Raw genomic sequence first — 21,637 nt, forward strand, 5'->3', positions numbered from 1 at the left:
TGGAATGTCCAGCACGGTGGCCACAGTGAGCAATACTGTACTACCTAGTGGAAAATTGCTAAGAGAGCAGATCTTAGAAGCTCTCGTCACAAGAAAAAAAATTGGTACTCTGGGGGGTAATGGGTGTTAACTGGGCTTATAGTGGTGACCATGGCATATATATATGTATATATAATCATTATAATATACATATAATATATATGTGTGTGTGTGTATAATCATTATGTTACACACTTAAAATGAAATGTTGTGGGGTGCCTGGCTGGTGCACACAGGTGAGCAACCAGCTCTTGGTTTCGGCTTGGGTTGTGATTGGGAGATGAGCTCTGCATCGGGCTCGTGCTCACCGTGGAGTTGGCCTAGGTTCTCTCTCCTTCTCCCTCTGCCCTCCGGCTCATGCTCTCTGTCTCTCTAAAATAAATAAATGTTTTTTAAAAAGTGAAATGTTATATGTCAATTATATCACAATAAATAGGATTATGAAATAAATACATCCACAAATGCTTTGATTCTCTTTCTGTCAGGAAACAGAGCCCCATCTACCCACCTCTTGAGCATGGCTGGATTGAGTGACCATCCTCTAATGAACAGAGTGTGACACGAGTGACAGAACGTGGCAGGGCTTCAGCCTCTCTCTCGGATCACTTGGTCTAGGGAAAGCCAGCCATCCTGTAGTGAGGGCACTCAAGTAGCCTTCTGTAGAGACCCACATAGTGAGGAGCCAAGACCACCCCCACTGACAGCCATGTGGGTGCGCCATCTTGGAAGAGGTTCCTTCAGTCCCAGCCCAGCCTTCAGATGACTGTAGCCCCAACAACATCCTGATGGCAACCTCAGGAGAGACCCTGACCCGGAACCACTCAGCTCTCAGATTCCTGGTCCTCAGAAACTGTGAGATAGTAAATATTTTTTTAAAAGATTTATTTATTTTAGACAGAAAGGAAGAGAGAACAGGGGAGGGGCAGAGGGAGACTGAGAATCTCAAGCAGATTGAGATGCTGAGCATGGAGCCCGACGTGGGGCTCGATCTCACGACACTGAGATCACAACCTGAACCAAAACCAAGAGTCAGACACTTAACCAACCGAGCCACCCAGGCTATTTGTTGTTCAAACAACAATTGTTTGTTGTTTGAAGCCACTAAATTTTAGGGTAATTTGTTACAATAGTGATACATGATGATGGGTGAGGGAATTTATTTAAATATGTGGTTAATGAAATCTTCTCTCAAGTGGTGACATTTAAATAAGGATCAAAAAGAAATTAACCATGGGGGTAATTGAGGAAGAGGATCCCAAGGAGAAGGAAGGATCTGTGCAAAGGCCCTGAGGTGGGAGCATGCCTGGGGTATTCAGAGAATGGTGAGGAGGCTAGCATGGCCAGAGTGGTAGGGACACAGGGGAGGCAGCACCAGAGAAAGGTTAGAAGGGACTACTACCACCCCCCACGCTGGGGGAAGAAATGGGCAAGAGTTTGGTGTCAAAATGCCTGGGGTTGATTATCAGATTTGGATATGGAAGCAGGGGCACATAACATCCCTCACCATGACAAGTCACCCGTCAGGAAGAACTGTCCTGCCCAAGATGCCCAGGTCGAGACATAGGAAAATCTGGAACAGAGGAGAACCATGATTCTATTTGTTCTTTTAAAAGATTTCTCTGTAGAGAATAGAATGTAAAAAGGGGGCAGAAAAAATATTCATATTTGCCTGTACTTGCATAAAAACACTACAGAAAGATATATATCTGCTTCTGGTAATAATGAACATCTGTTGGGGGTTTGCAAACTGGGCCAGTGGGGCCTGGGGTAAGAAGGCAGACCTTTCAAAGAACACCTCTTTGTGTATTTAATTTTTTTTGAACGTGTGAATATACTACTGATCAGACAAATAATTAGAAATCAAAAAGCATCATCTTGGTCATTGAGGGCAAGGGGGAGGTTAGAAAAGTGAGGCTGGACGGACAGGAGCACAATATAATTTGAAATAGGAGTTGAAATTGTGGGGGTGGGGGAGGTTGCCTTGGAGCTCACAGGGAATGGGGTTCCGTTTTTAAGACTGCATTCCAGCTGGTGTGTGAGGGACTGGCTTTTCCTCCTATGAAGGTGACCATCTCAGCTTGGGCTTCTCTAACAAAACACCATAGATGGGGAAGCGGTGGGGGGTGGCTTCAACAGCAGATGAATTTCTCACAGTCCTGGAGGCTGGGAAGTCCAAGATCAAGGTGCCGGCACATTCAGTTGCTGGTGGCAGCTCTCTTCCTGGCTTACAGACAGCCACCTTCTGTGTTCTCACATGGCAGCGAGAGAGGGGGAGAGAGTGAGGGAGCGTGACAGAGAGTCGGGGGAGAGGGAGGCAGGGTGGGCACGTGCGGGAGCTCTGGTCTCTACCTGTTGGGAGAAGAACACTAATCCCATGGGGGGTGGGGAGGGCACCCTCACCATCGCATCTAACCCTAATCACCTCCCCAAAGCCTCACCTCCTAATACCATCACCTTGGGGGGGTGGTTAGGGCTTCAGCATAGGAATGTGGGGAGACCGCAAATATTCAGTCCACTTGCACCACCTGGAAACAGCACCTGAGGCAGGAGCCCAGATGCCCGTGATTTCGGAGGTTGGGGGAGAGGACTCCCAGGAGAAAGAGAGTGAGGGAAGCAGGACGGGCAGAGGAAGGGGCTCAGCCGGGATGTGGGTTCAGCTGGCTCTAGCCCCAGCCCAATCCCACAGGGAGCTCGGGGGCGTGAACTACATCCTATGGTCTGTTCCAACTTGAGGCCAGGTGGCTGGCCTCTAGTACCCCCATATCAGACAGCGATTGGCTATGGGCTGCCTGCCCCTCGGGGGGAAGAGAATGACTCCCTGGTATCACCAGAGGGCAGGGCTCCCCGCACAGGTCAAGCTCCAAAGAAGGGGCGGGCTTGGGTCGTTGGAAGCCAACATCGGAAGCAGGCAGAAGGTGGGTGCACTGGCCCAGGACAGGGGATGTGGCCTGGGCAGGGACACCAGCAGTGTCTCCCGCAGTGACCACCGGCCACAACAGCTAGGGGAGGCCCAGCCCCATCCTTCCTCTAATGTTTATTTAGCAAACACCTGGCAAGCCAGGCACTATGCTTTGAGCCTACCCGTTTAAATCCGCCCACCAACCTCAGAGGCGGGCACTATTTCCACCACTACTCTGGACTGCCGTCTCAGCGAGCCTCCCCCCTGACCTCCGGGGCCCACGGAGCGCCCCCCCCCCGCCCCTGCCAGTCACCCCCATCCGTCTTGCAGCCCAGCGCCCCAGCCTTCGCCGCCTCCGCTTGGCAAATCCTTCTTCCCGCTCTTAATTGATTCTTAATCTGCAGCCTTGGGGCAGCGCTGCTGAGAAGGCAGGTGGAAATCATTTCCTTCAGCGCCCGCCGGAGCTCTGGGCATCTGAGGGGAGCCCCCACCCCCACCCCCCGTTTCTTGCAGTGCTGGGCCCGCAGGCCCCACCAACCCTCATCCCCCCTTTCCTTCTGCTTCTCCACTTGGTCTCCTTCTCCAGGGGTTGAGGGGGAGAATGTGGCCAAAAAAAAAAAAAAAGGAGCAGAGCTTTTTGAGGGCACGGGGAGACAGCAAAGGGTTGGCATCATGGTGCCCATCCCAGGCCCACATGTCCCCTGAGCCCAGACATTCTCACAGGGGCGATTCTCCCCCCCAGAGGCAGTTCGGCAATGTCCGGAGAAGTGTTTGGTTGTCACGACTTGGGGGCCCGGGGTACAGTGCCTCAGGTATCTGGTGAGGAGGCCAAGGATGCCACTCAACGCCCTTCAGAGCACAGGACGGTCCCATCTCAGAGAAGGATCTGGAAGGTCCCAGTGGCAACGACATCCCGCTGAGAGCCACTCTGGGCTTTGCCTGGGACCCTGCACTTCCAGCTACTTCCAGCTGGGGTGGGGGTGCAACCTTGGTTGGGTACGGGGGAGGCGGGAGATGCCTGGACATCAGAGATATTTCAGAGCAGGTGCCTGAGGTGCGGCCAAGGTTGAGAACCACACAGCAGAGGGTCAGCTTGCGGTGCCCTCCCTCTTCCTCTCTGGGCACCCGGAGTCTGTCAATGGAGGGCGTGGAAGAATCTCCTGGAAACGGCCCCACGGCCCCAGGCTCGCCTCCCCTTTCCACCTCCCTGCAGCGGCCTCTCTGGGCCTCCCACACACAATTAGGGGACCCGCAGGAGGACCTCTGGGGAGCGAGGGAGAAGGGCTCTGAGGTGGCCCAGCCCCTGGACTCCCCGGGGAGGGGACATGGGGGAGGAGTGGAAAGAGGCCCCAGAAGCTCAAGCGTGAAGTAGAAGAGCAAACACCCTGACGGAGGGAGGAGGGGGCTGGGCTGAGGGAAGAGCTGACCCCTCAGGAGGACGAGGTGAGGGTGAGCGTCCCCGAGCAGCTGGGGCCATGGCGGGGCACAGACTGAGGGAGGTCGGAGCCCCAGGGAGGGCGCAGCCCCAGCCAGCAGGTCCCCCACCCCCCAAACACACACCCACGGCCCCCCATAGTCACATACGCACACGCCCCCAAATTCCCACACGCACCCACGTTCTCACACCTCCACGCACACATTCACACCCTCACCCAGTGACACACCTTCACACACTTAAATTCCCATACACACACACACACACACACACACACACACACACTCTCTCTCTCAAAAGCCTCACACCCGCCCATACCCTCAAGCTCCCCGCCACACCGCCGTCCCCCGTGCTCGCTGTTACACATTCTCCTTCTCACACGTAGTCACACACAGTCACGATGGTCCCCCACACGCACACACACATACGCGCACACGTAGGTTCTACAAACACGGCGGGCTTCCCTGCCTTCGCCCCCCACTCCTCCGCCAAAGCCACCCTAAGACTCGGTAAATGTCACCGGCTGCCTGCTCTGGGTCCAGGCAGGCCAGGAAGGCCGGGGTGGGAGAGAAGCGGTGGGTCAGGCGCTGGCCCTCAGCTCCCCCACAAGCACCCTGAATCTGTCTGCTTTAGGGCTGGCCAGATTTAAAGACAGAGGCCCCCCTCCCCACCCCCGAAAACAGAAGCTACTCCCATCTTCCGTCCCCAGTATCACATGGGTCTCCAAGGCCAGGCGGACCAGCCTCAGGCCTGGAGTGGTCCTTTGTCACTGTTCTTTCATTGATTCATTTTGCATATTTGATTGAGTGCCTCCGAAGTGTCGAACCCCTACCCCTGGTGGAGTCCGCCTGGCGGGACCCAGCCCTCCATCCTTCTTCCCCTTCAGACAGGAATGTCTCCAGAGTGGGCTGCACCCCATCCCACAGCCCCCACTGGGCATTTCCATCCTGCTCTCTGCTGCAGAGACTTTGCTGGAAAACAGCTAATTATATCCCTCTCCCCAAGACAGTCTGGTGGGGCTTGGGTGGCGTTGGGTGAGCGTGCCCGCATCCGTGGCCGGTGGCCCGCGGGCCAACACGCAGATTTCTATATATTTCTAATTTCACAGCAATACTTTGATTAGAGAGCCGAGGTGTTGTGTGCGACCTCAGGGACCTCATTATTTTTCTAACTCAAATAAATACGGCATTCAGAAGGCAGGGAGGGGCGGAGGGGGTGGAGGAAAGAGGAGTCGCAGGAAACCTCATCTATAAAAAGAATTCAGGCCTTAATGAGCTTTTAAAACTTGCCAACCCCTCTCCCCCCTCCTCAATCTGTAAACAGAAGGCACGGCTTCTGGCTCCAGCCCCTGGATTTGGGGGTTGGGGGGCAGGGTGGGCAAGTGGGGTGCGGACGCAACTTGGTGTCTAAGATTTTGGGGGGCTCCCAGCTGCTGGGAGGATGGGAATGGTCTCTGTCCAAGCTCAGTGGGAATTGCCGCCATTTGGGGGCCCACTGGGGCTGGGCCCCCAGCCGGCATGAGCAGGAGGAAGAGACAGGCTGCCTTGCCTCATCCTTGTGTCTGAAAATTCTTTCTAGAGCTTCCTCCAGGAGAGGCTGGTGTGGGGAGATGGGGAAACTAAGGCTGGGCAGGCATGCAGGGGCAGAAAAGCCTTGGATCTGCCCTGGGCTTTGGGGTGGGGGGTCCCTTGCCACCCTCCTACATTGGGGTGGGTATAGACAGAGTGAGGTGACGACCATGGAGCTCCCTGAAGGGCAGGGTGACCTCCTAGTCACTGCCCATGTCGCCTTTTAACAAGAGGAAGGAAGCTGCCCAGAGCGGGCGGCAAAACCAATTTTGGGTGAAAGATGAGTTCAATGAGCAGAAATGAGCTTGGAGCTGAGAAATTTCTGCATGACGAAAGTCCTGGGAGCTGGGCAGCCCCAGGGCAGTGGGCGGGGGCCTTAAGAAGGATTCAGGGGTCGGGGTGGAAGGGCACGTGGGGAGGAGAGGGAATCTGTAAGAAAAAAGATTCAGGGCACCCAAGTGACTGCTGTGGCAGGGCCGGTGTGGGGGGAGGCAGGAAGATGTGGGGGCTTCATGAACTGCAAAGAGGGGCTCTCCCAATCTACAGACCAGCCCCGGTTCCTCACTCTCTCCCTACCCTGCTGCAGTTTTCTTCGTGACACTTCTGTCACCCTCGGATGTGATGCGGTCTTTGGGCACCTCCATCAGACTGGCCATCTGCCTCACCTTTGCAAAGAGGGCTTTGTTCATCCGGAAGGATGGGTGGGCAGGGGTCAGCTGGGAGGGGCCTCCTCAGGGCGCACTCCTCCCTTGCCACTCAGCTTGTTGGGATTTGCCATTTGGGAAGGTCTGTTTTGAGTTGGAAAGGTGGTTTCACCTTCCACAGCAGGGGAGGGGTAGGGCAGTGCTCCCAGCTGAATGCATGTGTCCCCTCAAAATTCAGATGTTGGACTCTGATCCCCCAAAGGGATAGTATGAGAAGGTGGGGCCTCCTCTGGGGGTGATTCAGCCATGATGGTGGGGCCCTCATGAACGGGGTCAGTGTTCTCCTAACAGGGATCTCAGAGAACTCCCTTGCCCCTTGCGTGGTGTGAGGATGCAGCAGGAAGACCACCGTTTATGAACCAGAGAGAGGCTCTTACCAGACACCACATCCGGCCGTACCTTGAGCTCCTGCCTCTAGCCCCCAGAATGTAGGGAAATAAATGCTTATTGTTCCTAAGCCTCCCAGCCTATGGCATTGTGTTGTAGCAGCCTGCATGGAGACGGAGAGTGTGAGGGGTGTGCAGAGGGGTGTAAGCCATAGGCTGCTGGGGAGCCAGCGGGGGGCAAGGGGATCTGACGTGCGCGCGGTGTTTGCCAATTTCCATGGTGTAAGTTTTCCCACCTTGGTCGATTTCAAGTTGCGAATGTGGTGTCACTGAGCCCTAAGCTAGGAAGAGATGTGCAGAATCGGCTCCGTGAGCCAGTGTGTGTAATCGCCGGATGGACGTGGAGTTGGCCCTGTTCCAAATCTGGCTCAGGATGAAAAGAAGGCATGAGGATGCAGCAGGGCCCCCCTCCCTCCTTCTATTCCAGCCCCACTGGCTCTTCCCTAGGCCAGCCTGGGGCCTGCTCTTCCCCAGATAACAGCTGAGTCTTCCCCACCTGCTCCGAGTGGACCCCCTCCCACCCTCTCGCTGGCCCTGCCCCCCCCAAGCTCACCCATGCAGGTCTCAGGACTGCCGTAATCCTGCTTTAGGAACAGGGACACTGAGGCACGGGGGTGAGGTGGGGTGGGTGGAGCACTTGCCTGAAGGGTCAGAGCCAGAGGGTGACAGACTGGCTGCTAAATTTGCATGCTTAACCCGTGGGCCTCATGGATGCCCTCCTGGATTCTGTGATTCTCCTCTTCTCGGTGATGTCAGGGGCACTGTTCGCTGCTTTCTGTGCTAGAGAGCGGTGTGAGCACCCAGCTCTGCAGTCTGAGCGTGGCCAAGTCACTGCCCCGCTCTGGGCCTCAGTGTTCCCTTCTGCAAAATGGGAGGAGAGTAGCACCTGCCCCTGACGTGGGGTTGTGTGCTTTCACATGGGGAACACGAGGTCCATGTGCCCCTAGGGGCTAGGTTTCTCGGCTTCGGCAGGACTGACTTCTGGGGCTGGCTCAGTTTCCTGATGTGTCCAATCCTGTTTGTTATAGGATGTTTCCCTGTGTCCCTGACCTCTGCCCACTTGGTGTTGGTAAAACCCACGCCCCAATGTGTGACGACCGAAAATGTCTGCAGACATTGCCTAATGTCCCCCGGGAGGACAGATGGGCCTTGTCTTGGGAAACTCTGCTATAGATGAGTGGGTTTTCACACTGTCCACACGTTGGAATCAGCCTGGGACGTCTGAAAGCTCCCGAAAGCCAAACCCACCCAATGATTTCAGACTCTCCGACCAGGGTCGAGGGTCTTCATTGTGAAAGCTCCCCAGGCCATCCCAATATTCATCACTCGTTGAGACTAGAGACGGGCGACAGGTGGCACATGCAAAGGGGACCTGCGAGGAAGGCCTAGCCAAGGTGTGGGGCCGCGTCCAGGGAAACTAGTAAAGGGTGAGGCGAGGTAATCCCAGGGCCACCAGCAGCCAGGTCACTGTCCTGTTTCAGGTCAGGCTGTCACAACAGAACAGACTCACTGGCTTGCAAACAACAGATCTATACACAAATATCAGATTTACAGCTCACGGCTCTGGAGGTGGGAAGTCCACGGCCAAGGTGTCGGTGAGGGCTTTCTTCCTGGTTGACACACAGCTGTGTCCTCGCTGTGTCCTCACGGGGCCATGCCTCTGTGCGTGTGCACAGACAGCACGAGATCTGGTCTTGTCGTCTTCTTATAAGGGCTCGGGGTGCCACCCTTCTGAACTCATGTAACCTTAATTACCTCCTTAAAGTCCCCCTCTCCATGTACAGTCACACCAGGGATGAGAGGCTTCCACATGGGAATTTTTCAGGGACACCATTCAGTCCATACCAGAGCAAATGGAAAAACACCCAGCCCCTTAGCCAGGGCGGGGGCTTCTCAGTGTCGTGTGGGCCCACAGACCCTTGTGAATGTGGCTCCTCCATGCACCTGCAAAAGGCAGAAGGGAGGATCAGGGCCTGCCGAGCTCTGTAGTGACTCAAATCCATGGACCTCAAACCCAGGAACGAGGGATGGGGAGGACAGCTGTCACGGACCCGTCCAAAGTGTGGTTCATGCAGGACGGTGTCCCCAGTGCGGACGACCCCTCCTGCCATGGGTGTCCAGGCAGCTTCAGAAGGAATGAAGGAGCCCCAGCGGACGGGGCCCAAGCCAGATTCCCAGCTCTCCAAGTCCATGAGTGCTTTCTGGTTCCATATTTGGGCAGGAAGAGGATTTCCCATCCCTGAAAAGTTCCCAAAAAGCTGGGGAGATGTGAAAGGAATGCAGATCTGACTGGGGGAGGAGAGTAGCAAGCAGGAATGGTCTGCACGCAGTTTGGCTCTAGGAAGGGGAACACCCCCTTTTTTTCCTTTAAGTAGGCCCTAGACTCAGGGTGGAGCCCAACATGGGCTCCGAACTCACGACCCCAAGATCAAGACCTGAGCTGAGATCAAGAGTCGGACGCTTACATGACAGAGCCACCCAGGTGCCCCGCCATTGTCACCATTTTTTAAGGGTCCAGTGTCTCTGGCGAAGGCACAGTGCCATGCAATCGTCACCACCGTCCACCTCCAGAGCTCTTTCCATCTTGTAAATCTTAACCTCCGTCCCCGTGAAGCATTAACTCTCCATTCCCCCCCGGGCCAGCCTCTGACACCCACCATCCTACCTTCTGTCTCCACAATTTTTCCTACTCTAAGTTCCTCCTAGAACTGGAATCACAAGTATTTGTTGTCTGGCTTATTTCACTCAGCATAATAATGTCCTCAGGGTTCATCTGTGCTGCAGCCTGGGTCAGAATTCCCTTCCTTTTTAAGGCCGAATCGTAGTCCCGTGGTCCCGTGGATGAACGCACCACATTCTGTTTATCCATTCTTCTGCTGACAGGCCCTGGGGTTGCTTCCACATTTTTGCTATTGTGAACCGTACTGCTATGGGGGCGGCTGGCTGGCTTGGTCAGAAAAGCATGAAACTCCTGATCTTAGGGTCAGGAGTTTGAGCCCCACGTTGGGTGTAGCAATTACTAAAAGTATGAATAAACTTAAAAAAATAATGCTGTTGTGGGGGGCGCCTGGGTGGCTCAGTGGGTTAAGCCTCTGCCTTCTGCTCAGGTCATGATCCCAGGGTCCTGGGATGGAACCCCGCGTCGGGCTCTCTGCTCAGCGGAGGACCTGCTTCCCTTCCTCTCTCTCTCAGCCTGCCTCTCTGCCTACTTGTGATCTCTGTCTGTCAAATGAATAAATAAAATTTAAAAAAAAATAGGGGCGCCTGCGTGGCTCAGTGGGTTGAGCCGCTACCTTCGGCTCAGGTCATGATCTCAGGGTCCTAGGATCGAGTCCTGCATCGGGCTCTCTGCTCAGCAGGGAGCCTGCTTCCCTCTCTCTCTCTGCTTGCCTCTCCATCTACTTGTGATTTCTCTCTGTCAAATAAATAAATAAAATCTTTAAAAATAATAATAATAATGCTGCTGTGAACATGAGTTTACAAATATCTCTTCAAGGGGCACCTGGGTAGCTCAGTTGGTTAAGCATTTGCCTTTAGCTCAGGTCATGATCTTAGGGTTGTGGGATTGAGCCCCGCATTGGGCTCCTTTTGGGCTCCCTGCTCAGCAGGGAGCCTGCTTCTCTCTCTCCCTCTGCTGCTCCCCCTGCTTGTGTTCTCTCGGTCTCTGTCAAACAAATAAATAAAATCTTTAAACACACACACATAAAAACAAAATATCTCTTCAAGACTGGCTTTCAGGGGCACCTGGGTGGTTCAGTGGGTTGGACGTCCAACTCTTGATTTGGGCTCAGGTCATGATCTCAGGATTGTGGGACTGAGCCCTGGGTCGGGCTCCACACTGGGCATGGAGCCTGCTTGGGATTTACTCTCTCCCTCTGCCCGCCCCCAGGGGTGTGCCTTGCTCACACACACACATGTGTTCTCTCTTTCTTAAAATACAAAGAGACAAACAAACAAAAGAACAGCTTTCAAGGTTTTTTTTTTGTTTTTTGTTTTTTGTGGGTTTTTTGAAGATTTTATTTATTTATTTGAGGGACAAAGAGAGAGCATGAGTGTGGCAGGGGGAGAGGGAGAAGAAGGCTTCCCAACAAGCAGGGAGCCTGATGCAGGACTCAGTCCCCAGGACCGTGGGATGCGTGTGATTGTTTGAAGTGTGATGGTTGGATCTTTAAACTCAGGGGGGTCTACTATGTTCCTAGCAGTGTTTTGCTGGGGATACAGTAATGAACAAAACAGAGTCCCCCGTCCTCTGAGAGTTAATGTTCTAGCAGGAGGAAAGGCAGGCAGTGAATTAAAGTAAATTAAGTGAATTAAAATAAAATAAAATCAAAGGTGATAAGGTCAAGCCATCAGGAAAATCAAGCAGGGAAGAGGAAGGGGCAGTGCTGGCTTGGGGTGGCATTGTAAATGAGGTGGCCAGGGAAGGCTCAAATGTGAAGAAAGTGACTTTCCAGCAAAAGCCTGAAGGGGGTGAGGGAGTTGTATAACAGAGTACCCCCAAATCTAGTGGCTTGAAACAACATGGGTGATCTTCCGGTGTCCATGGCTCAAGAACTTCAGCATAGCTTAGCCAGACTGGGTCTCTCACTGAGGCAGCAGTCCAGGCCTCCACGGGGGGTACGGTCACCTCAAGGCTCCACCACGGAGGCTCTGTTTACAAGAGCACACACAGGGCTATTGGCAGAATTCGGTTCTCATTGGCTATCGGCTGAACCACTCTCCTTTCTTTGCCACATGGACCTCTCCATAGTTCGGCTTACATCATGGCTACTGGCTTCATCAGAGCGAGCCAGCGAGAGGACAAGAGAGAATGCTAGCAAGAGGGAGAGCCCGCCAGGATAGGAGTCACAGTCTTATAACCTCTTCTTGGAAATGACTTACCATCCTTTTCGCTGCATCCTATTGGTTAGAAGTGAGGGGTCCAGCCCTCACTGGAGGGACAGGGACCCTGGGAGACCATCTCAGATGCTGCCTGCCACAGGAACCACGTGCAGATATCTGGGGGGGAAACAGCATTTCGGGCAGAGGGAATAGCACGTGCTTGCAAGGGCCCCCAGGCAAGAACAAGCCTGGAGTGCAGTCAGGACGAGAAGCACAATGTGAGTGGAGCATCACCTGACGGCAGGGGAAGAGTAGAACCTGAAGGCTGAAATTTTTCTAAGCCATAAAAAGCCTCTAGACTATTTCAAGGCAGGCCATGATGTCATTTGATTTAATCCTGAGGAGTTTCATGTGATATTCATAGACGTAATATGGTACCTGGGATTTGCTTTAAAATAGTCCATTAAAAAAAAAAAAAGTTGGGAGGTAAGAGATAAAACAAGATGGGCAAAATGTGGATTATCATAGAAGTCAGGTGACCAGGCCATCCAGGCTCTTCTCGTCTTCTACTTTTGCACGTGTGTGAAAATTTTTCTATAATGAAAAGGGAAATAATAAAGATAAACCATGTACCTAGTTTGGGGGGGGTGGCGAGAGTAGTAAATTGGGGGATCCAGGGCAGAAGCAGGAATTGGAAGCAGAGGTCACAGCAATGGTCCAGGCTACAAGCCATCAGCCTGGCCAAAATCCGAGGCTGACAATACCAAGTGCTGACAAGCCATGGAGGAACCGGAACTCTCCTCCGCAGCTGGCGAGCGTTAAACGTCTTGCCAGGTGTTTTCTGTTTTATAAAGTCACACACTCCAGCCCAGCAATTCCCTTCCTGGGTATTTACCCAAGAGGAAGGAAAACATATGTCTGCGCAAAGATCTGTTGGCAAATGTTCATAGCAGCTTTGTTCCTTCTTGCCAAAAAGCTGGAAACACCCCAAATGTCTACCAACAGGAGCACAGATGAGCAGGCTGAGGTCCATTCACAACACGGAGTACTGCGCAGCAGATCCTGGAGACTAGGGAACCCCAGGATGCTCATGGCTGAGAAGCAGCACCCAGAGACTGCCCTCTGGGCTTCTGTTTGCATGAAATTCTCCAGAAGGTTAGACTAACCCACAGAGATAGAAATCGGAATAATGCTTGGGGTAGGGGTGGGGGTGAGAGGGCTGGGATCCTTCTGAGACCTTCTGGATGGAAAAGTTCCAGACGCTGGTGGGCTGCGGGCCCAGGACCCGTGCACGTGTCGGGCACGCAGGCAGCAGAACCTGCTGGATGGAAATAGTGTCTCAGTAAAGTTCGGGGCAGGTGGTACCGCCCCCGGTGTGAAGGCAGTGGGATTCCGATCTGAGCTCCGAGGCAGAGCCTACAGGCCTCGCTGGCCACTGGGCGGGACGTGGAGGCAACAAAGGAAGCCCCCAGCCGTCCCCAGGTAGGGGAGGGGAAGCCCAGACCTCCACTACCACCCCGCCCCCCCCACCACCACCACGCCGGGACGCGCTGGCGGGTCTAAAAGCTTCCCTGCAGCGGCCGGTGCGGTCGATAGCAGACACCCCGGCTCCGTCCCGCCTGCCGGGCAGCCCGGCCCCTTCTTCCCGCCAGCCCAGCCCCCGGGAGGAGACCCGGGGCCGAGTGGAGCCTGCTCCGCAGCCCCTCGCCTGGCGCTGGTGCCCCTCCCCGAGGCCCCCACTTCTCAGCCACGGAGACTGGCCCTCGTCCCCGGAGGCTGGAGGGGGGCCAGGGGCCAGCGAGCCAGCCGCTCAGGGGTCTGCCTTGGGATGAACCTGCCGGTGCCCCCCATTCCCCACTCTGAAACTCCTAAAGAACAGCAGCAGAGGTCTTTCCTCGTTGCCAGGGGCGAATAAATCTTTGCCTTAGAACCACCTCTTTGGGGCCATTCAGGCTTGGATTCGTTTGTTCATTCATTCATTCACCAAATATCTAGGGAGCCTTTAATCCCCCGCCCTCCTGGAGTGGACATCCTAGACTAGCGCGGAACAACAAAAATACGAAGAAGCCACAAATGAGGGCACACAGGTCGTTTAAAATTTCCTGGTATCCACACTTTAAAAGTAGAAAATAAGTAGATGCAATTAATTGTAATCCTGTATTTTATGTAACCCACTATGGCCAAAATATTCCCCATTCGACATGCACTTCAATATAAAAAACGATTAATGAGATATTTTACATCCTTTTCTCTGTACTGAGTCTTTGAAATCTGGGATGTTTTCATTTGGAGCATATCTGAATTTGGTCATTTTTTTAAAAAAATATTTTATTTATTTGACAGAGAGAGGGATCACAAGTAGGCAGAGAGAGAAGGGGAAGCAGGCTCCCCGCTCAGCAGAGAGCCTGATGGGGGGCTCGATCCCAGGACCCTGGGATCAGGACTTGAGCCGAAGGCAGAGGCTTTAACCCACTGAGCCACCCAGGCGCCCATGAATTTGGTCATTTTTAAACACTCAAAAGTTGCACTGTAGCCAGTGGTGACCATATGGGCTGGCATAGGCCAGGAGGATGGCAGGGGACAGGTGAGAGGGACGGAGAGGCACAGGGACACAGTGAGGCCTTCGGGTTTCTCTCTAGTGAGACGGGGTCATCTGGAAAGTTTTGAGCAGGGCAGAAGCATGATCTGACTGTTAAAAAAAAAAAAAATCCTTGGGACACCTGGGTGGCTCAGTTGGTTAAGCAGCTGCCTTAGGCTCAGGTCATGATCCCAGCGTCCTGGGATCGAGTCCCACATCGGGCTCCTTGCTCAGCGGGGAGCCTGCTTCTCCCTCTGCCTCTGCCTGCCATTCTGTCTGCCTGTGCTCTCTCTCTCTCTGATAAATAAAATCTTTAAAAAAAAATCCTTTTGGCTGTTGTGTTAAAATAAGTGGCAAGAAGGCAGGGACTTACCTTGAAATGCACTAAAATATGAAGTGACGGGATAAACCAACTGTGGTCCATCCAGACCGGGGAGGATTATTTATCGCTAAAAAGGAAGGGGCCGGGGCTCCTGGGTGGCTCAGTGGGTTAAGCCGCTGCCTTCAGCTCAGGTCATGATCTCAGGGTCCTGGGATCAAGCCCCGCATCGGGCTCTCTGCTCTGCAGGGAGCCTGCTTCCTCCTCTCTCTCTCTGTCTGCCTCTCTGCCTGCTTGTGATCTCTCTCTGTCAAATGAATAAATAAAATCTTAAAAAAAAAAAAAAAAAAAAAAGGAAGGGGCCATCAAACCGTGAAAAGACCGGGAGGAACCTTAAAGGTGCACTGCTAAGTGAAAGAAGTCAATCTGAAAAGGCTCTGGGTACTGTATGATTCCCACCAGATGACATTCTGGAAAAGGCAACACTATGGAGACTGGAAGATCAGTGGTTAGTGGGGGCTGGGAGGGATGAACAGGTGGAGCAGGAAGGATATTTAGGGCAGTGAAAAATACCCCAAATGAGATGATAATGGTGGATACACGGCATTCTTTATTGGTCCAAACCCACAGAATGTACAACGTGGAGAGAGAAGGAATGTCCGTTCGCTGTGGACTGGGAGTGGCTACGACGCATCAGGGCGGGGCCATCAGTTGTCAACAGTGCACCCTCTGGTGGGGCTGGTGATCTGCCGGAGGGGGGAGGGCGTGGCTTCGTGGGGACAGAGGGTGTAGGGGAAATCTCTGTAGCTTCCCCACAAGTTTGCTGTGAACCTCAATCCGCTCGAAAAAAAAATTAATTCTTATTTCGCAAAAAAACTGTAATGAGGTGGGTGGGTAGATGGTGGAAGGCAGATGATAACAAATCAAGGCAAGCGTCACCTGCAGACTCAAGGTGGTGGGCGTGCACGTGGTTGCTCACCGGACAGTCCTTTCCACTTTTCTCTGCGTTGGACGACAGTGATGCTAAATTGTGGAAGAACAGACTGCGTTCATGTCCTGGGAAAGCGATGGCAGATGATGCCACGGTTCTGGCGGCCTGCAGTCTGAAAGGTGCCTCGGGGCTGCATCCCCTAGAAGCCTGCAAGGACGGATCCTCCCAGGCCTCTTCCAGCTCCTGGGGGCTCTGGTGCTCCCTGGCTTCTGGCCCCATCACCCCAGTCTCTGCCTCGTCTTCATGTGGGCTTCTTCCCTTCTCTCTTCTCTCTGTCTCTGATGAGAACACTCGTCAGTGGATTTATAATCCAAGCTGTTCTTATATGCTTCCTATCTTCATTACTTCTGCAAAGACCCTAGTTCCAAGTAAGACCAAATTCACACGTTCCAAGGATTAGTACTTGGACATATCCATTTTGAGGCACAATTCGACCCACAATATAGGCCATGTTTCATGCATCAGCTGTGGGACTCTAGCACGTGGCACAGACTCTCTGAGCCCCTCTCATGGCACACAGTAGGTGCTCAATAAACAGAAACTATTGTTTCCATCATCCCCAGGGCCTCTCCTGGCAAACTGTCCACTTGTAAGCAGCCTCCAGAGACCCAGAGGACACACTGGAGCATCGGGCACACGGTCTGATGCCATCTGGGGGAGAGGGCAGTGTCCTGGTTGATGGCCCAGGCTCTGGCCTCAGAAGGACGAGGGTTTAAATCCTGGTCTTGCCACCTGAAAAACACAGTGACCTTGGGCAGGTGCCTTTGAACCTCTGAGCTTCAATTTCCTCATTTGTAACAGGATGGTGGTGTCTCATTCATTTATTCGGCAAATGTTTACTGAGTACCTACTATATGCCAGGAGTGTGAAGGTTGGGGACACGGTGGTAAACAAGAAGGGGTGAGGTCTGTCCTCAGCGGGGAGATAAGAAATCTGCTACAATGAGAAATGTGTTACTTAGATAATTTAAATGAGCTGATGAGTTGGTGTAAACAGATTAGTAGAGAGGGCTTCTTGGAGGAGGTGACATTAACTAGAGTCTGAATGACAAGAAGAAGGGGTGTCTGGGTGGTTCAGTCATTCGAGCATCTGCCTTCAGCTCAGGTCATGATCTCGGGGTCCTGGAATCAAGTCCTGTGTTGTCACTCCCTGCTTGGTGGGGATTCTGCTTGTCCCTCTCCCTCTCCCACTGCCCCTGTTTATGCTCTTTCTCTCAAAAAGATGAATAAAATCTTTAAAAATAAATAAGTAAATGGCAAGAAGGAGCTGGCCATGTGAGAACCATCAGGAAGGACATTCCAGACAGAGGGAGAGCAGTCCTGCCTCCAAGGGGAGGGGGGTGGGCTCATTCACTTTTTCATTCAACAAACATGTGTTCGGCACTGTGCGCCTTCCACAGACCCAGCCGTGAGTGAAGAACAAAGAGATGACAGGTCCCGGCCCACAGTGAAATGTTCAGTGAATGTCAGCAATTATTGATGGTGAGTAAATCTGGGGATCTCTCCCAATTCCTTCCTTCTTAGCAGCTTCCCTGAGGGACACCCCTGCCCAGGACCTTCCCTCCATAGTGAAGTTGGCTTTCTTGTTTTCACTCTGGTTGTGAGATGACACATACCAAGGGGGGAAATCAAGGCCAGTACAAAGAGAGAGAAATGCCTGAATTTTCACCTCTTCGAAGAAAGTATAGTTAGCTTGAAGGACATCTTTCTGGATGTTTCTCTGGGCATTCAGGCGTGCGCGTGCACACACAGGCCCTACAAATTCCTCTATATGCACATGTGCTTGCCATCATGCAGCTGCAATACACACACCACACCCATAAATACATAGATAGATGCAAACACACATGTATTCACATCCACAGATACTCATTTACACATGCACATGTGCGTGCAAGCACACGTACAAACTCGTGTGTACAGAGGATCGGGATTAGGATGAAGTGAGTGAGGCTGGTTTTTGAAGTCAGGGCCAGATACTGGCTGTATTTAAAAATTTGGCATTTTGTGCCCATGGATTTTTCCATTATTTTGATCTTTTAAAAACACTGCATTCAAATATTTATCTTGATGACTGAGTTTTTTGACACCCCCCGAGGTTTTGCTCCGGAGGTGACTGACCTGCTTGCCTCTCCCTCATCCCAACCCACAGGCACACATGTGCCTATCTGTATGCACACGCCAGCACACTTAGGAGTGTGTGAAATGCACACACACGTGTGGGCACACACACGCACATGCACACATGCACACACGTGCACGTAAGTTCACACATACACGTCAAAACCCACTAACAGGTGTGAAGTCAAATAACACTTTTCCCACGCTCCCAACCCCTTTACCTTGTCACTACCCAGCAGTCCAGCAACATCCACCAAAGCCTTGAAGAGAAGAAATATTGTGCTTATGAGAACAACCTGCCTTTCAAAATGGAACAGAAGAGAATAGAAAATGTCAAAACTCAGCGCACAGAGACAGGATAAATATTACTCCATGAAATCTTTACTTCAGTTCTGAACCTAAGGAAGACTACATTACAATGAGAAAAATTAATGCCCTGATTCATGGTCAAAATGCTTTTGAAAGTACGTGGCTCTATGTGATGTTTGAAACTTGCGTTCTTTTTGTTTTTCGTTCTTTTTTTCAAGTCCCATGTTAATTATGGCATATCTAAAAATTGAACTTAGCTGGGTCCCTGAATATCTGTTTGGAAGAAATTCAACAAAGTCACTTGCTATTTGAAAGCCTCTGTGCAGGCTTTATACGGAGTAAATATAAATTCGTAAAATGTTTGAACAACCGATATTTTCATGTGCATCTGAAACATAGCACCTACATTTAAAGATGTCTTCTGCAAACCTTAAGTATCATATCATATATTAAAGATTCATCATATATTAAATATATGGCCATTATTTCGTTCTGAGATTCTTCTTTTCCGTCCATATATCACAGGTCACTCAGTGTCAATGAATCTATGTTGGCTCACTTTGGTGTTCTGCTCTGTATTTAGCTGACCCCCTGGGCAAGGATACTTTCACTGTTTCCCAGCTTTCTATAAGGGTTTTTGTCTATTGTGATAGTAGAAAGCCCCTACTATGTGCTTGGAGAGGTGCTAAATGAGCATTTCACACACGGTATCTCACGGAGTCCTCGTGATATGCCCAATGTGCAGGTGAGAAAATGGAGATTCTGTGACATTAATTCATGTATCTGAGGGCACATAGCTTACAGACGGTGGAGCCAGGACTGGAACCCCAGCCATATGATTATGGGGCTCTTAACCACCCTGCATTACGCTTTATAGATCTGTACATATTCCCAGAGATGGAGTTGTTGGGTCAGAGAGTTCACACAGTTAAATGTTTAATACAAAGATCTGGAACCGGCCTCTCTGAAGGTTGTATCAGTTTGCACTCCCACGAGAGCTCACAGGTGTGTATCCCCAAAATTTCACACACGCTGTTAAGCTCGATAAGTAAAAACGAGTCTTTTTTTTTAAGATTTTATTTGTTTATTTGAGACATAGTGAGAGAGAGCATGAACAGATGGGTGGGGAGAGGGAGGAGTAGGGAGCCTGATGTGGGACTCAATCCTAGGACCCTGGGATCATGACCTGAGCTGAAGGCAGACACTTAACTGACTGAGCCACCCAGGTGTCCCTAAAAATGGATCTTTGGGTGATAAATGGTCGGATTGCACATCCTTGCAAGAAGTTTGGTGACTGGGGCGCCTAGGTGGCTCAGTGAGTTAAAGCCTCTGCCTTCGGCCCAGGTCATGATCCCAGGGTCCTGGGATCGAGCCCCACGTCCAGCTCTCTGCTTGGCCGGGAGCCTGCTTCCTCCTCTCTCTCTGTCTGCCTCTCTGCCTACTTGTGATCTCTATCTGTCAAATGAATAAATAAAAAATCTAAAAAAAAAAAAAAGAAGTTCAGTGACTTTCTATAAATCCTTTGTGAGCCTTCTATTTACGCTCTGCCAATTTCACACGTGGGATATTTGTCTTTTTCTTATTGGTTCATAAGTGCTCTTTGTATATTAAGGGTCTTAACACTTTATCTGCCCTATATATGGCCAAGAATCTAATCTTCCTTAACCTAGGACCACTTTGAAGGGCCAGACAAGTCTGCTTTCTTGCCCACTTGGCCTCAATGAATGTTTGTGTTCTGATGTGTCTTTGTTGCAGACTGCGTATTATTGGTATTTCCAGAAGTGAAAACGGAGATCCCAAAGTTTTTTTTTTTTTAAATTTTATTTATTTATTTGACAGACAAAGATCACAAGTAGGCAGAGAGGCAGCAGGTTGGGGGTGGGGGGTGGGGGAAACAGGCTCCCTGCTGAGCAGAGAGCCCAATGTGGGGCTCCATCCCAGGACCCTGAGATCATGACCTGAGCCAAAGGCAGAAGCCCAACCCACTGAGCCACCCAGGCGCCCTGACTCTGAAGTTTTATAACTTCAGTCTTATCCAAATCTTATCCAAGTCTTAACCAACTCTTCATTTGAACAACACCTCAGGTTTCCGTGGCAAGGAAGTTGAGGCCTAGGAGTCAGAACGGCTTCGGTCCCAGTTCTGCAGCCCACTACAATGACTGACAGCTTCTCTCTCCTCCAGGGTCCGAGGTGTTGCAAATCCAGTCACCCCAATGGCCCACCCAGCCACGCCCACCTCCTCTAGTAGAGGAGAAGCAGCAGATGGAGAGGAATGGGTGGCACTTCAAGCATGGTCAGGGAAACTGTATGAGGGGTCCCTGGCCTCAAAGGCTGGCAAGCCCTGGTTCCCCCAGCACTTACTTGGCTAAAGAAAGAAAAACCCTGGCTACTTGGGGCTACTTTTGTCACCGTCTTTTTAATATACTCTTCTATATGGTTTCTTTGCGCCTCAGTTTTATCATCTGCAAAATGGGGATAATTTTAATGATAATGTGAGTTAGCCTCTGTAAAGGGACTGGCACATAGTAGGTGCTCAATAAACAACATCAGTGCTTCAGCGTCACTGCTGTATTGTTATTGAGCATCAGGTGTGGGATGGAAAGGCAGAGCCCCTGTGGGCGCCTAGAGCCAGCCCTGGGGCAGGTGGGGCCCAGTAAGCCATCTTTACCTCGTGCCATCTGGGCGGACTCTCAGGGGAGAAACAGGCCCCACCAATGCCCCTCGTCATCTCGGAGTCCCTACTCCAGCCCCTCCAAGACCCAGAAAGGCCCCCTGGGAAAGTGGCACCGTGGGGACCTGGGGACTGAGCTGCCCAGCACAATTACCGTTTTCATCCTCATTAAACCACATTTTCATTCTAATTAGAGTTTCACTGCCTCCCAGAGAGAAGGGCCGATTACTTTTCAGCATCATTACCAGCCTCCTCTCCCACCCTCTGTCCCTCCCTTCCCTGCCCAGGTGCCTGTTCCACACCGGCCAGCCTCTCTCTCTCTCTCTCTCTCACTCTCTCTTCTCCCCCTCTCCCTCCCTTCTGATGTCTCTTTGTGGACGAGAGAGAAGCACTGACGGATGGATGTTTACTTATTAGTCTCCTGCTTTGTGCGCAGCTTGGTGTTAGGGACCTTCACCTACAACATTGTCACCTTACCTTTGCCCTGCTCTAATTGACTCTTTCTCTTCAACAGATTCCCCCTCGGCAAACATGCCCTGTGATTTATTTGTCCTGTGTATCATCTATCACTGATTTCCCAGAATGCCAGCACCCACCCGTATCCCGGTGGCACTCCTGGGTCTGCTGACCCCTTCATCCAACTGCCAGCCCCAGCAGTCGGACCATTCCCAGGGCCGGCAGAAAGTTCTGGAAAGCAACCCCCCCCAGCTGGAGCAGCCCTTGCCCAGTGACCAATGGGAAGTGCTGGATAAATAAGGCTCCCCCACCCCCTGGTGGGAAAGCTCTGAGGGGTGTGT

At 51.9% G+C, this 21,637-nt stretch overlaps 1 long non-coding RNA gene across 2 annotated transcripts; it reads left to right on the top strand.

Annotated features, from left to right (window-relative positions):
• Window positions 1-12,866: 12,866 nt before the first annotated feature.
• LOC131825720 (uncharacterized) lies at window positions 12,867-18,654 on the top strand. 2 transcript variants are annotated; one of them, XR_009351293.1, is made up of 3 exons: window positions 12,867-13,007; window positions 17,140-17,221; window positions 18,097-18,654. It is a non-coding gene; the product is annotated as an uncharacterized LOC131825720 (long non-coding RNA). The 2 variants fall into 2 exon arrangements; XR_009351294.1 differs by lacking the exon at window positions 12,867-13,007 and adding an exon at window positions 16,683-16,844.
• The last annotated feature ends 2,983 nt before the right edge of the window (window positions 18,655-21,637 follow it).

This window comes from Mustela lutreola, chromosome 2 (genome assembly GCF_030435805.1).
Source record: "Mustela lutreola isolate mMusLut2 chromosome 2, mMusLut2.pri, whole genome shotgun sequence".
Classification (NCBI taxonomy): Eukaryota; Metazoa; Chordata; class Mammalia; order Carnivora; family Mustelidae; genus Mustela; species Mustela lutreola.